General features: G+C 38.0%; 1 protein-coding gene across 4 annotated transcripts in view; it reads left to right on the top strand.

Annotated features, from left to right (window-relative positions):
* The window catches only part of FAF1 (Fas associated factor 1), a 523,525-nt gene that overhangs the window by 70,121 nt on the left and 439,817 nt on the right, over nt 1-13,587 (top strand). Inside the window, exon 1 of one of the 4 annotated variants that reach the window (XM_058443288.1) lies at nt 9,138-9,152. The exons of the other annotated variants lie outside the window; for them this stretch is intronic. The gene's annotated coding sequence lies outside the window, so the exon portion shown is untranslated. Of the gene's footprint in view, nt 1-9,137; nt 9,153-13,587 lie in introns of those variants that run through there. 4 annotated transcript variants of the gene reach the window in all.

The raw sequence follows: 13,587 nt of genomic DNA, 5'->3' as shown, positions 1-13,587 counted from the left end.
TTACACCTTATACAAAAATTAATTGAAGATGGATTAAAGACTTAAATGTTAGACCTAAAACCATAAAAACCCTAGAAGAAAATGTAGGCAATACCATTCAGGACATAGGCATGGGCAAGGACTTCATGTCTAAACACCAAAAGCAATGGCAACAAAAGCCAAAATTGACAAATGAGATCTAATTAAACTAAAGAGCTTCTGCACAGCAAAAGAAACTACCATCAGAGTGAACAGGCAACCTATAGAATGGGAGAAAATTTTTGCAATCTACTCATCTGACAAAGGGCTAATATCCAGAATCTACAAAGAACTCAAACAAATTTACGAGAAAAAAACAACCCCATCAACAAGTGGGCGAAGGATATGAACAGAAACTTTTCAAATGAAGACATTTATGCAGCCAACAGACACATGAAAAAATGCTCAAACCACAATCAGATACCATCTCACACCAGTTAGAATGGTGATCATTAAAACGTCGGAAACTGCAGGTGCTGGAGAGGATGTGGAGAAATAGGAACACTTTTACACTGTTGTTGGGACTGTAAAGTAGTTCAACCATTGTGGAAGACAGTGTGGCGATTCCTAAAGGATCTAGAACTAGAAATACCATTTGACCCAGCCATCCCATTACTGGGCATATACCCAAAGCATTATAAGTCATGCTGCTATAAGGACACATGCACACGTATGTTTATTGAAGCACTATGCACAATAGCAAAGACTTGGAACCAACCCAAATGTCCATCAATGATAGACTGGATTAAGAAAGTGTGGCACATATGCACCATGGAATACTATGCAGCTGTAAAAAATGATGAGTTCATGTCCCTTGTAGGAACATGGGTGAAGCTGGAAACCATCATTCTCAGCGAACTGTTGCAAGGAGAACAAATGAAACACCGCATGTTCTCACTCATAGGTGGGAATTGATCAATGAGAACACATGGACACAGGAAGGGGAACATCACACTCCAGGGACTGTTGGGGGGTGGGGGGATGGGGGAGGGATAGCATTAGGAGATATATCTAATGTTAAATGACGAGTTAATGGGTGCAGCACACCAACATGGCACATGGATACATATGTAACAAACCTGCACATTGTGCACATGCACCCTAATACTTAAAGTATAATAATAAAATTTAAAAAAAAAGAGATAAAAAAAAAAGAAAGAAAAAACCGAACACCGCATGTTCTCACTCATAGGTGGGAATTGATCAGTGAGAACACATGGACACAGGAAGGGGAAAATCACACATTGTGGCCTGTTTTGGGGTGAGGGGATGGGGGAGGGATAGCATTAGGAGATATAGCTAATGTAAATGACGAGTTAATGGGTTCAGCACACCAACATGGCACGTGTATACATATGTAAGAAACCTGCACGTTGTGCACGTGTACCCTAGAACTTAAAGTATAATAATTAAAAAAAAAATAGCTGAAGGAAAAAAACTTTGACCCTAGAATAATATAAAATATTCAGTGAAAATATCCTTCAAACTTGAGGAGAAATAGTTTGCCAAGGAAAAGCTGACGGATTTCATCAACACCAGACCTATCCTACAAGAAATGTTAAAGGGAGTACTTCAATCCGAAAGGAAAGGATGATAATGAGCAATAAGATGTCACCTGAGGGTAAAAAAAACCTCACTGGCAACAGTAAATACACAGAAAAACACAGAATAATATAATACTATAACTTTGCTGTGTAAACCGTTCTCAAATAGAAGGACTAAAATATGAACTGATCAAAAATAACTACAACAACTTTTCAAAACAGTACAGGAAGATATAAATAGAAACAAAAAGTTAAAAAGAGGGGGGCTGATGTTAGGATGTAGAGTGTTTCTTTTTGCTTCTTTTTTTTGTTTATGTAAGCAGTTTCAAGTTGTTATCCGCTTAAGATAATGGGTTATAAGATAGTATTTGGAAGCCTTGTGGTAACCTCAAATATGAAAACATACAGAACATACACAAAAAAGAAAGAGCAAGAAATTAACTCATACTACCAGAGAAAGTCACCTTCTGTAAAAGGAAGAAAGGAAGGCAACAAGGAAGGAAAAGAAGACCACAAAACAACTGGAAAACAAGTAAGAAAATGGCAGGAGTAAATCTTTACTTATTCATGGTAACAGTGAATGTAAATGGACTAAACTCTTCAATGGAAAGACAGTGGCTGAATGGATACAAAAACAAGACCCAAATGATCTGTTGCCTACGAGAAACACACTTCACCTAATAAAGACACACATAGACTGAAAATAAAGGAATGGAAAGAGATATTCCATGTATTGGTAACCAAAAAAGTGTATGCATAACTATCGTTATATCAGACAAAATAAAGTTCAAGACAACTATAAGAAAAGACAAAGGTTACTGTATAATGATAAAGGGCTCAGTTCAGCAAGGCCATAACAATTGTGAATATATATGCATCTAACACTGGGGCACCTAGATATGTAAAGCAAATATTAGAGAGAGAGAGAGAGAGAGAGTGTGTGTGTGTGTGTGTGCGTGTGTGTGTGAGAGAGAGAGAGAGAGAGAGAGAGACGGAGAGAATGGGAAACCTTAATACAATAATAGCTAGAGGCTTCAACATACAAAAGATCAATGAAAGGCAAAGTTGGTTTTTTTGAAAAGGTAAACAATATTGACAAATCTTTAGCCAGACTAAGAAAAGACAGAAGACCCAAATAAATAAAATCAGAGATGAAAAATGACACATTACGTCTGATACTGTAGAAATTCAAAGGTTCATTAGTGACTACTCAGAGCAACTATATGCCAATAAATTGACAAATCTAAAGGAAGTAATTTTCTAGACAAATAAAACCTACCAAGATTCAACCATAAAGAAATCTAAAACCCAAAGAGACCAATAATGAGCAGCAACATGATTGAAGGTGTAACGAAAATTCTGCCAGCAAAGAAAAGCCTGGGACTCAATGGTCTCAACTGCTAAATTCTACTATATACATAAAGAAGAACGAATACCAATTTTACTCAACCTAATCTGAAAAATAGAGGAAGGAAAACTTACAAACTCATTCTACAAGGCCAGTATTACCCTGATGCCAAAATCAGAAAAAAGCACATCAAAACAAAAAACAAACAAAAAAAAACTACAGTTCAGTATCCCCAACTAATACTGATACAGAAATCCTCAACAAAATACTAGCAAACAAAATTCAACAGCACATTAAAAAAGTTATTAATCATGACCAAGGGGGATGTATCTGAGAGATCCAAGGATGGTTCAACATACACAAGTAAATCTGCTTGTATTTAAGGAAAAAAGTTTGTTTTTTTTTTTTGAGACAGCCTCGCTCTGTGGCCCAGACTGGAGTGCATGATCTCGGTTTATTGCAACCTTCACCTACCAGGTTCAAGCGATTCTCCTGCCTCAGCATCCTGAGTAGCTGGGACTACAGGTGCATATCACCATGCCTGGCTAATTTTGTGTTTTTTTTTTTTTTTTTTTTTTAGTAGAGGCAGGGTTTCGCCTGTTGGCCAGGCTAGTCTTGAACCTCTGGCCTCAAGTGATCCGTCTGCCTCGGCCTCCCAAAGTGCTGGGATTACAGGCATGAGTCACCGTGCCTAGCCTATGTTTAAGAATTTTTAACATGTCATGTGTTTTATTTCTATGTATACATACATGTTTGTTGCTTTGTTGTTTGAAAGTAACTTGTAGACATCATTATACTTCATTGTTAATTACTTCTTCGCTCCGTTGCCCAGGCTGGAGTGCAGTGGTGCAGTCTTGGCTCACTGCAACTTCTGCCTCCTGGGTTCAAGCAATTCTCCTGCCTCAGCCTCCCGAGTAGCTGGGATTAGAGGTGTGCGCCACCATGCCTGGCTAATTTTTGTATTTTTAGTAGAGACAGGGTTTCTCCATGTTGGCCAGGCTGGTCTGGAATTCCTCACCTCAGGTGATCCGCCTGCCTCAGCCTCCCAAACTGCTGGGATTATAGGTATGAGCCACTGTGCCTGGCCTCATTTCCCATATACTCAATACTATACATCTCAGTAAATTAATAATTCCATAATATCTTCTGAAATCCAAGCAACACTGAAAATTTCCCAATTATGCAGAAAAAAATTTTTTTACAGCTTTTCATGTCAGTATCTAATTTACAGTTGTATATTACATTTGATGGTTGTATCTTTAGTCTCTTTTAGTGTGGAAGAGGTCTCCTAACTCTTTGTGGAAGGAGGGGAGGGAATAACATTAACTTGTGAGGGGGTCCAGGATAGTCTTGTGAAATGTGCATTTTAGAGTTGTTCAGTTGTTCCTTCATGGTGACATTTGACTTGTCTTCTTCTTCCTTTAAGTCTAGAGGCTCGATAAGACATTGGTGAAAGACTTTGCTTCATGAGTGATACTGTCAACTTTATTATCTTATAACAGAAGGCTTATAACCTGACGTTGTCTTAGTATTTGTGATGCTTAGTTTGGTCATTTAGTTTAGGTGGTAACTGGCAAATTAGCAAGTAATCTGGGGGTGATACTTTAGCATTTTGCAAATAAAAATCCATTTTTAAAAGAATCAACATGGATTTTTATTTATTCAGTGTATTATAATTCAGTATAGGCATTTTTATTTATTTTTCTTTTTATTTCAGACATTTTTATTTTTGATGTTCAGATTGTCCCATACATCTGTTAGTTGCCCAGTGTTGTTTTGGACACGTAGGCATTTGAATTGCATCCTAGATGGGTAAATAGGGGTTTCCAGGTGGGGCAAACAGTGACCTCCTAGTTATCAAATCTGGTGGGCATTTATGAGTCCTGATTTTAGATCTCTAAGCTGCATTTCAAAATCAATGCATTAACCTAGTTCTTTTTTTTTTTTTTTTTTTTTTTGGAGACAAGAGTTTCACTCTGTTGCCCAGGCTACAGTGCAGTGGCATAATCTTGGCTCACTACAACCCGCCTCCCATGTTCAAGTGATTCTCCTGCCTCAGCCTTCCGAGTGTCTAGGATGACAGGTTCCCGCCACCACGCCCAGCTAATTTTTGTATTTTTAGCAGAGACAGGGTTTCACCTTGTTGGCCACGCTGGTCTTGAACTCCTGACCTCAGGTGATCTGCCCACGTTGGCCTCCCAAAGTGCTGGGATTACAGGTGTGAGCCACCGCACCCAGCCATTAACCTAGTATTTTTAGTTTGTGTGTGTTTACACATACATACATATACATATACATATACATATATTTATTTATTTATTTATTTGAGACAGAGTCTTGCTCTGTTGTCCAGGCTGGACTGCAGTGATGTGATCTTGGCTGACTGCAACCTCTGCCTCCCGGGCTCAAGCCATTCTTCTGCCTCAGCCCCCCGAGTAGCTGGGATTACAGGCACGTGTCACCATGCCTGGCTAATTTTTTAATTTTTGTATTTTTAGTGGAGACAGGGTTTTACCATGTTGGCCAGGCTGATCTCAAACTCCTGACCTCAAGTGATCCACCCGCCTTGGTCTCCCAAAGTGCTGGGATTACAGGTGTGAGCCACTGTGCCCGGCCTACATATGTATATTTAATGCAGCAACTCATCTTTCATTTTAGATCTTACAATGTACATTTACCATTCTTGTTTTGTTAGCCTGAGTTTTTTCTTCCAAGGTGTTTTCTTTTGGGGCTTAATTTAGGGCTTAGGCTTAAGTAATGTGGAACTTGGTTTCTTTTCAACTATGTGTTTTTATATGTATTATATATTTTATGGTATTTGTATTTTGGTGCAATAATCTTTGTTCAGAGTAATGACTTGACATTTTAGATGCTTACTGTTTTTTAAAGCATTGTTATTCTTCATGGGTATTGAAACAATGCCTTTTGTGTGAAGTCACCATTAAAATACATAGATAATCTCCAAATACATCAACTGAAGAGCAAAAATCTTACAATTTTCAGGGTTTCCAGCTTAAAAATTTATGCTTTACCTGTATATGTTTTCAATGCACATATTAATATTGCCTTCTCGTAAATGCACTTTTTCTGCAGCTATTAAAGAATTTCTTAGTTCAACATTAAAATTATATATAGGCATTTAATACAATCCTCTGTGGTAGATGAAATAAGATTCAAATGTTTTAGAAACCACTCATGTAATGGGAGAGATAACAGTGATAAGCTTGTTTTTTTTGCTATATGGAAAACAACGTCAGCTCTGCAAAAGTACCTGCAGGTGTTGCCAAGGGTTTTGCCGCTTGATACTTTCGTCTTACTGACATGTATGGAAGTATTTACTCAAATCCCCAGTGCTCTGTATCATAATATGTGGAAGATTTAATTGTAGCCTGGATGTTCCTTCTTTTGGTAGTGTGAGGGAGTGTGATAGGTAGATTTTTGGAATAATTAACTCAGTCATATAAATAATCAGTTATGAAACTCAAGTTGAGACAGTATTTAAGTTTTCAGTCTTTCAGGATGAGTTCACCAGGAGGACAACTTTGAAAGTAGCCTTCCAGACCAAGGAAGCAGCATGTGCACAAGAACAATACCAAAAATATTTTTGTGCCGGAGAAGTTCAGTAGATTGTATAAGGGGGGCCACCTACATCACAACCACCTAGTGAATTTTCTAAAATACAGATTCTTGGGCCTCATCAAAAACTAACCAAAAAAGAGTCTCTGGGAACGGGGCCTAGGAATTTTTATTTTTCTTTCACTTTTAAGTTTTAGCAAAATAATTCTTGTATGTTGTCTGGATCAATGATTCTCATACTAGCTACACTCATTAGAATCACCTGGGGAGCTTTTTAAACAGTACTAATGTTTGAACCCCACTCAGACTAATTACAATCAATCTCTGAGTTTGTAAGCTAGTGATGTTGACATTTAAAAAATATATATCCAGGCAATTCTTTTATATAGCAAGCATTGAGAACCACTGGTCCAGAAGGTGATTCCAAAGCTGAAAACCAATAAATATCATTGAAATTGCAGAGCCAAATGGTGTGCTAGAGTTTAGTTTTTTTCCTTTCTATGATGGTGACTCTACGACTGAACTACTCATGAAATTTATAATATTGTTAGTCAAACTTACTCTCTTTTTGTTCCGCCCTACATTAATTGCTCTTGTTATGCCACATTTTACTCAGGCGGCCATAACAATACCGTATACTGGGTGCTTTAAACAACAGAAACAAATTTTCTCGCAGTTCTGGAGGCTACACGTCCACAATCAATGTTTCACGTGATTTCATTTCTAGCGAAGGCTCCTCCTGGCTTGCAGATGGCTGCCTTCTCACTATGTCCTCATATGACTTTTCTTTGGTGTGTACATGTGGAGATAGTGCACGAGTTCTCTAGTATCTCTATCTATAAGGATAGTAATCCTGTTGGATCAGTGCCCCGTCCTTGTGACCTCATTTAACCTTAATTATTTCCTTACTCCGAGTACAGCACATTGGGAGTTAGGGCTCTAACATGAATTGAGGAGGGGCATAAACATGCAGTTCCTAATACTTTATATTTTGGGGCATGATATTCTTACAAAATCCTTTCCTCTCACTCTACCCCCACTTTTTTTCTGATAGCCCTTTTTCCCTCTTTTTAATTAACAGAAATCTTATTTCTTAATCATGACATGAATATCAGCTCCTTGGCTGGTCTGTTTATTGCTTGACATCAATTTAATTCTTCATGAAAGCATGCTCCTTAGACACTACTGGATAGAAACCAGTAACATTCCTTAATATTAGCAGGCTAGAAAGGAGTCAGTGGATTGGAATTGTGTCCTGGCCAAAATAGAAGTTTTAACCGAGGCTATCTTGTGTTTGCTTTAGCATGAATAATAGAGAAGATTCAATGGTGTGTGTTTTTCTCTACTTTGTCAAGACTTATGGTTTTTGTTGTTGTTGGTTCAGTGTTTCTAGAAATTTGAATTGGAGTTCTCTTAGGCAGATTCCCATAGTCCCTTCCACATCTTATCATCCTACTTCTTCTGACTACCTTAGCCAATTAAGGCAGTGGTTCTTAAACTTTAGCTTGCATCAGAATCATCTGGAGGAATTGTTAAAACACAGATTACTGGGCCCCAACCCGAGATTGTGATTTAGGAGTATGGGGTCAGGCCTGAGAATTTACGTTTCTAACATGTTCTCAGTTGATGCTGATGCTGCTGGTCTAGGAACAACACTTTGAGAACCACAAATTTAAGGTACCTACCTAGCCTCAAAAGACATTTACATTTGTAAATTTGATGTATTTTCCCATTTTCAGTTGTTGAAATCCTAGTTCTCTTTCATGATCTAGCTTAAATGTTTTCTGCCCCTGAATCTTTCCCATCTACCTAATTGGCATTAATTTTTTATTTTCTCTTTCATCAGATACAGTTTTTAACATCTATTATAGCAATTATTTTCATTCTGGTTCATAAAGCTAATTGTTTGTACATATACTGGTTGTGAATTTCTGAGTATAGGGAATATATGGTCATCTTTGTATTCGCCCTCCCACCAGAGAACAGTTACCAAATTCCATTTGGTTTCTAATGAATTGAGGTAACCAGTCATAGATGAATCACATTAATCTGATTCATTCATTCATTTATTTGTTTATTTTTTGAAACAGGGTCTCGCTCTGTGGCCCAGACTGGAGTGCAGTGGCGCGATCTTGTCTCACTGTAGCCTCCGCCTCCCGGGTTCAAGTGATTATCATACCTCAGCCTCCCCAGCAGCTGGGATTACAGGTGCCCACCATGACACCCGGCTAATTTTTGTATTTTTAGTAGAGACGGGGTTTCACCATATTGGTCAGGCTTGTTTTGAACTCCTGACCTCAAGTGATCTGCCCGCCTTGGCCTCCCAAAATGGTGGGATTATAGGCGTGAGCCACCGTGCCTGCCCTAATCTGATTCATTTATGCTTTCATTTAGTAATACTTAACAAGAGAGACAGTGCTATGGGGGAAAGTGTTCTGGGATTGTAATTCTAATATTTGCTAACACTGTGATTCTGGGCTCATTGCTTAACCTCATTGTTAAAATGGTCATAATGGTATCTACGTCATAGGGTTAGTGAGATGATTAAATGAGATACACTAAGTTGCCTGGTCCACAATAACTTGTTGCTAGTTAGCTTTTAATGTGTGAGGGTTTTAATGGGCATAATAATATCTATCTTGTGGTATCATTGAGAGGATTAAAAGGTACTGTAAATTGCTTGGCTCATCATAAATAACTTCTTAGTTTGCTGCTAATGTGTAAGAGTTTTATGGTGAGGATGCCAAATTGATTTTGAGTGTTTTCTGTGGCCTCAATTCCTTGATTTCAGAATTCTGTTACTTGAATATTCCTTGTTGTATTTTGATAACTTTTATATCTTAGCTCTAGGTCTTAGGGTGAAATGAGAAGAAACCACCCACAGCAGATGTTTCTGTGTCTGTTTCAAAAGGTTGTGAGTTACCTGACTAGAATCCTAGCCTCTTACTGGTTTCTTTGGCTTTTGAGTAATAGCTGAATTTAGTTCTCTGAGGGCTGCTTAGGAAAATAGGTAGCTTTGACTACCAGTGGACAACACTGTAACTCATCAAAAACAACTTTCATGCTTACTAAGTTCATTTTGTTTCAAAGCTCACAGTGTTGAAGTCAGTAAAATATGGAGACAAATTTCTAAATTTAGCCTTACATTTTGCGAAGCAAGAATTGCAGTTTCGGGCATACACACAGACTGGATGGTCTTTGGTATGTCTGAAGAACAAAGAAAAGTTTAGTTTTATTAAAAAGAGAAATGTTATATATTGTTTTGAAGGAAAGCTAACTGGTACTACAGAAGCTTTTGGGAGCTGGCAAACTCAGATTGGCGAGAGATAGTGGTAGGTAAAACCAGTCTTAGAGCCACAACAGGTTGTTTCAGCAGCTGCTAGGTGAAGCTGTTCTTAGGGTTATAGAAGGCCATTTCAGCAACTGGGCTTGTGGAAAGTAATTCTTGGAGCAAGTGCTATGTGCTCTGAGAGCTTTTTCCCTCTGGCCCCTTGTCTCCGATTTAGTTGGGTATCACAAGAATTTATATAATTAACTTTCACAACAGCCATTTCTGTTAGTCAGCAGTAAACTGAAGGGAGAAAACACTAATTAGAATGAGGAAGCATTTCTTCCTGGCCAGGAGGGTACTTAGAAAACAAAGAACTGTTACATGTTGGTATAAAAAAGGAATAATGTAACTAGTGGAACATACATATATTACATATGTAATATAAATATTTATTGTAAACATCACATATTTATACCTATATTAGGGTTAGGTGTAGGTAGCTCTAACCCTAATATATATTTACATGTATTTTTAATACATAATATATGATCTTTTTACCTAATGTTCTTTTGTTCCAGGATGCCATCTAAGATACCACATTAGATTTAATTACTATACTTCCTTAGGCTCCTCCTTCTGTGTTAGTTTCACAGCCATTCCTTGTTTTTGATGGCTGACAGTTTTAAAGAGTACTGTTCAAGTATTTTGTAAAATGTACCTCAGTAGGGATTTGTCTAATCTTTTTCTCATGATTAAACTGGAACTATGAGACTTGGGAAGGAAGACCACAGAGGTAAAGTACCATTTTCATCACATTATATTTTAACATGACTTAGCATTGTTGATATTGATCTTGATCACCTGGCTGAGTGTTATTAGGTTTCTCCACTGTAAAGGTACTCTTTCTCCCCACTACCTGTGCTGTCGCCCTTGGGAAGGAAATTACTATGTGCATCCCATACTTTAGGAATAGGAAATTATACTCAACCTCCTTGAGGGTGGAGTAGCTTCATAAATGATTTGAAATTCTTTTACATAAGGAATTTGTCTCTTCCCTATTTATTTATTTATTTATTTATTAAATCATTTATTTATATCTATCTGGACTCATGGATATTTATTTTATAATTTAGGTTGTAATTCAATACTACTTCATTTTGTTGAAATGTTTTAGCTTTTGGCTGGGTGCAGTGGCTCATGCCTGTAATCCCAGCACTTTGGGAGGCCGAGGTGGGCGGCCCACCTGAGGTCAGGAGTTCAAGACCAGCCTGGCCAACATGGCAAAACCCCATCTCTACCAAAAATACAAACATTAGCCAGGTGTGGTGGTGCTCCTGTAATCCCAGCTACTCAGGAGGCCGAGGCAGGAGAATCACTTGAACCTGGGAGGCAGAGGTTGCTGTGAGCTGAGATTGCACCACTGCACTCCAGCCTGAGTGACAGAGTGAGACTCCATCTCCAAAAAAAAAAAAAAAGAAAAAAAAAAGGAAAAGAAATGTTTTAGCTTTGGCCATTGGGAGTTCAGTTAGCTTTATATCCCTTTGACGTATTCCTTTGTCATATCCCCATCATTAGTGTACACGTGTATGTATGTGTGGTGTGTTTACGTTTGAACACTTACTTGCATTCTGGCACTACAAGGTGTTCCAGGTTCATCTTGTATATTGCCTTCCTAATATCAGTCCTAGAATTAGCCATTTCTACAAGGAACACTGGTTCCTTTTATTGAACAGTGGTATTAGAAAATAAGATCTGGGTACTAGGTATTCTTGATTTGACCTACTTTTACTTTCCAGAACGTACCTTAATTTTATGCATCTATGTCTTTGGCCATGATGTTTTCTCTGTGTGGAATGTTCTCCACCTTTTATTTGCCTGACGTACTCCATTTCATCTTGAGAAGCACAAAGCCTGCTCAAGTACTGTGTCCTCTGGAATGCGTACCTTTATTTTCTATAGGTCATTTACTGTCTCTTTTTAGTCCTTTTGCACATTTTACATACTATTATAGCACATATCCTACTATAGTATTGTTTACATGTTTCTGTCTTAGACAGTGAGCTGCTTCAGGGCAATAGTTGGGGCATTCTTATTTGTTAAAACACAAAAACACACATACGAAATTAAACCAGTTGTCTTTTTAAGGAAAAAGATGGTAGTGATAATTAAAGGAGGATTTGAATGACTGGTTTTATCAAAACTAGAGTCTGGGGAGTTGGGGAGGTGTTGGTTAAAGGATACAAAATTTCAGTTAGGGGGGTAAGTTCATGAGCTGTATTGTATAACATGATGACAGTACTTAATAAGAATGTGTGTATTAGAGGCTGGGTGCAGTGGCCCACACCTGTAATCCCAGCACTTTGGAAGGCCGAGGGGGGCGGATCACAAGATCGGGAGTTCGAGAACAGCCTGACCAACATGGTGAAACCCCGTCTCTACTAAAAATACAAAAATTAGTTGGGCGTGGTGGCGAGTGCCTGTAATCTCAGCTGCTTGGGAGGCTGAGGCAGGAGAATTGCTTGAACCTGGGAGAGGGAGGTTGCAGTGAGCTGAGATTGTGCCATTGCACTCCAGCCTGGGCAACAGAGTGAGACCCTGTCTCAAAAAAAAAAAGATAAAAAGAATATTGTATTTTTGAAAGTTGGGTAGAGAGTTGATTGTAGGTGTTCTCACCAAAAAAATGCTAAAATATGTAAGGTAATACATATGTTAGCCCCATTTAGCCATTCCACAACGTATACATATTTCAAAACATTATATTGTACATGATAAATATATTCAATTTTTGTTAATTAAAATATATAAATCAACAAACCCCCAAAATCTACAGTCTGAAAGACTATAGATACATAAATAAAATAAATAAGAAATAAATGAGTATAGTGACAGCTGGAAACCATTACTTATGTAACAACAATAGATTCAGATTGGTATGATTCATAGAATACTTTGAAAAACAAAAAAAATTCAGTATTCTTTAATACGAATTCATATATAATGTAAAAATATAAAAACATGTTGGTATAACTTTCTCACACTTTTGGGAAGGGAAGAAGGAAAAGAAATGAGATACCAACTTGGGCAACATGGCAAAACCCTGTCTCTACAAAAACAAAAAACGAAGAACAAAAATTAGCTGGGCATGGTGGTCCATGCCTGTAGTCTCAGCTACATTACAGGCTGAGACAGGAGAACTGCTTGAGCCCAGGAGGTTGAGGCTGCAGTGACCTGTGACGGCACCACTGCACTCCAGCCCAGATGACAGAGCGAGACCCTGTCTCCAAAAAAAAAAAAAAAGAAAAGAAAAGAAAATAAGATGGAGAAGGGTTGGAGACTTTAATAATCTATAAACATTTCTGACTTTTTTAGAAAGTGGGTTTGAAATATATAGGGCAGTTGGCTGTGCATGGTGGCTAATGCCAGTAATCCTTGTGCATTGGGAGACTGAGGCAGGTGGATTGTATGAGGCCAGTAGCTCAAGACCAGCCTAGGTAATAGTGAGACTCCATTTCTACGAAAAGTAAAAAAATTAGCTGGTTTGGTGGTGCTCACCTGTAGTCCTAGCTGCTTGGGAGCTGAGATGGGAGGATCACTTGAGTTCAGGAGTTCAGTATTATAGTGAGCTGTGATCACACTACTATACTCTAGGCTAGGTGACAGAGTGAGACTCTGTCTCAAAACAAACAATAAATTAAAAACATATAGCAAATATTAAAATTATGAAGTGTTGGTGGAGGGTATACCAGGATATGGGATGGTTTTATTTTTATGTTTAAGAAATTAGTTTTAAGACAGAATGAAGAAAATAATAAACAATAGACTTTCAAATG

The sequence above is a fragment of the Hylobates moloch genome, unplaced genomic scaffold (assembly GCF_009828535.3).
Source record: "Hylobates moloch isolate HMO894 unplaced genomic scaffold, HMol_V3 SCAFFOLD_8, whole genome shotgun sequence".
Taxonomy (NCBI): domain Eukaryota; kingdom Metazoa; phylum Chordata; class Mammalia; order Primates; family Hylobatidae; genus Hylobates; species Hylobates moloch.
Note: the sequence above shows the minus strand (reverse complement) of the source record. Positions and strands in the feature narration are given on the sequence as shown.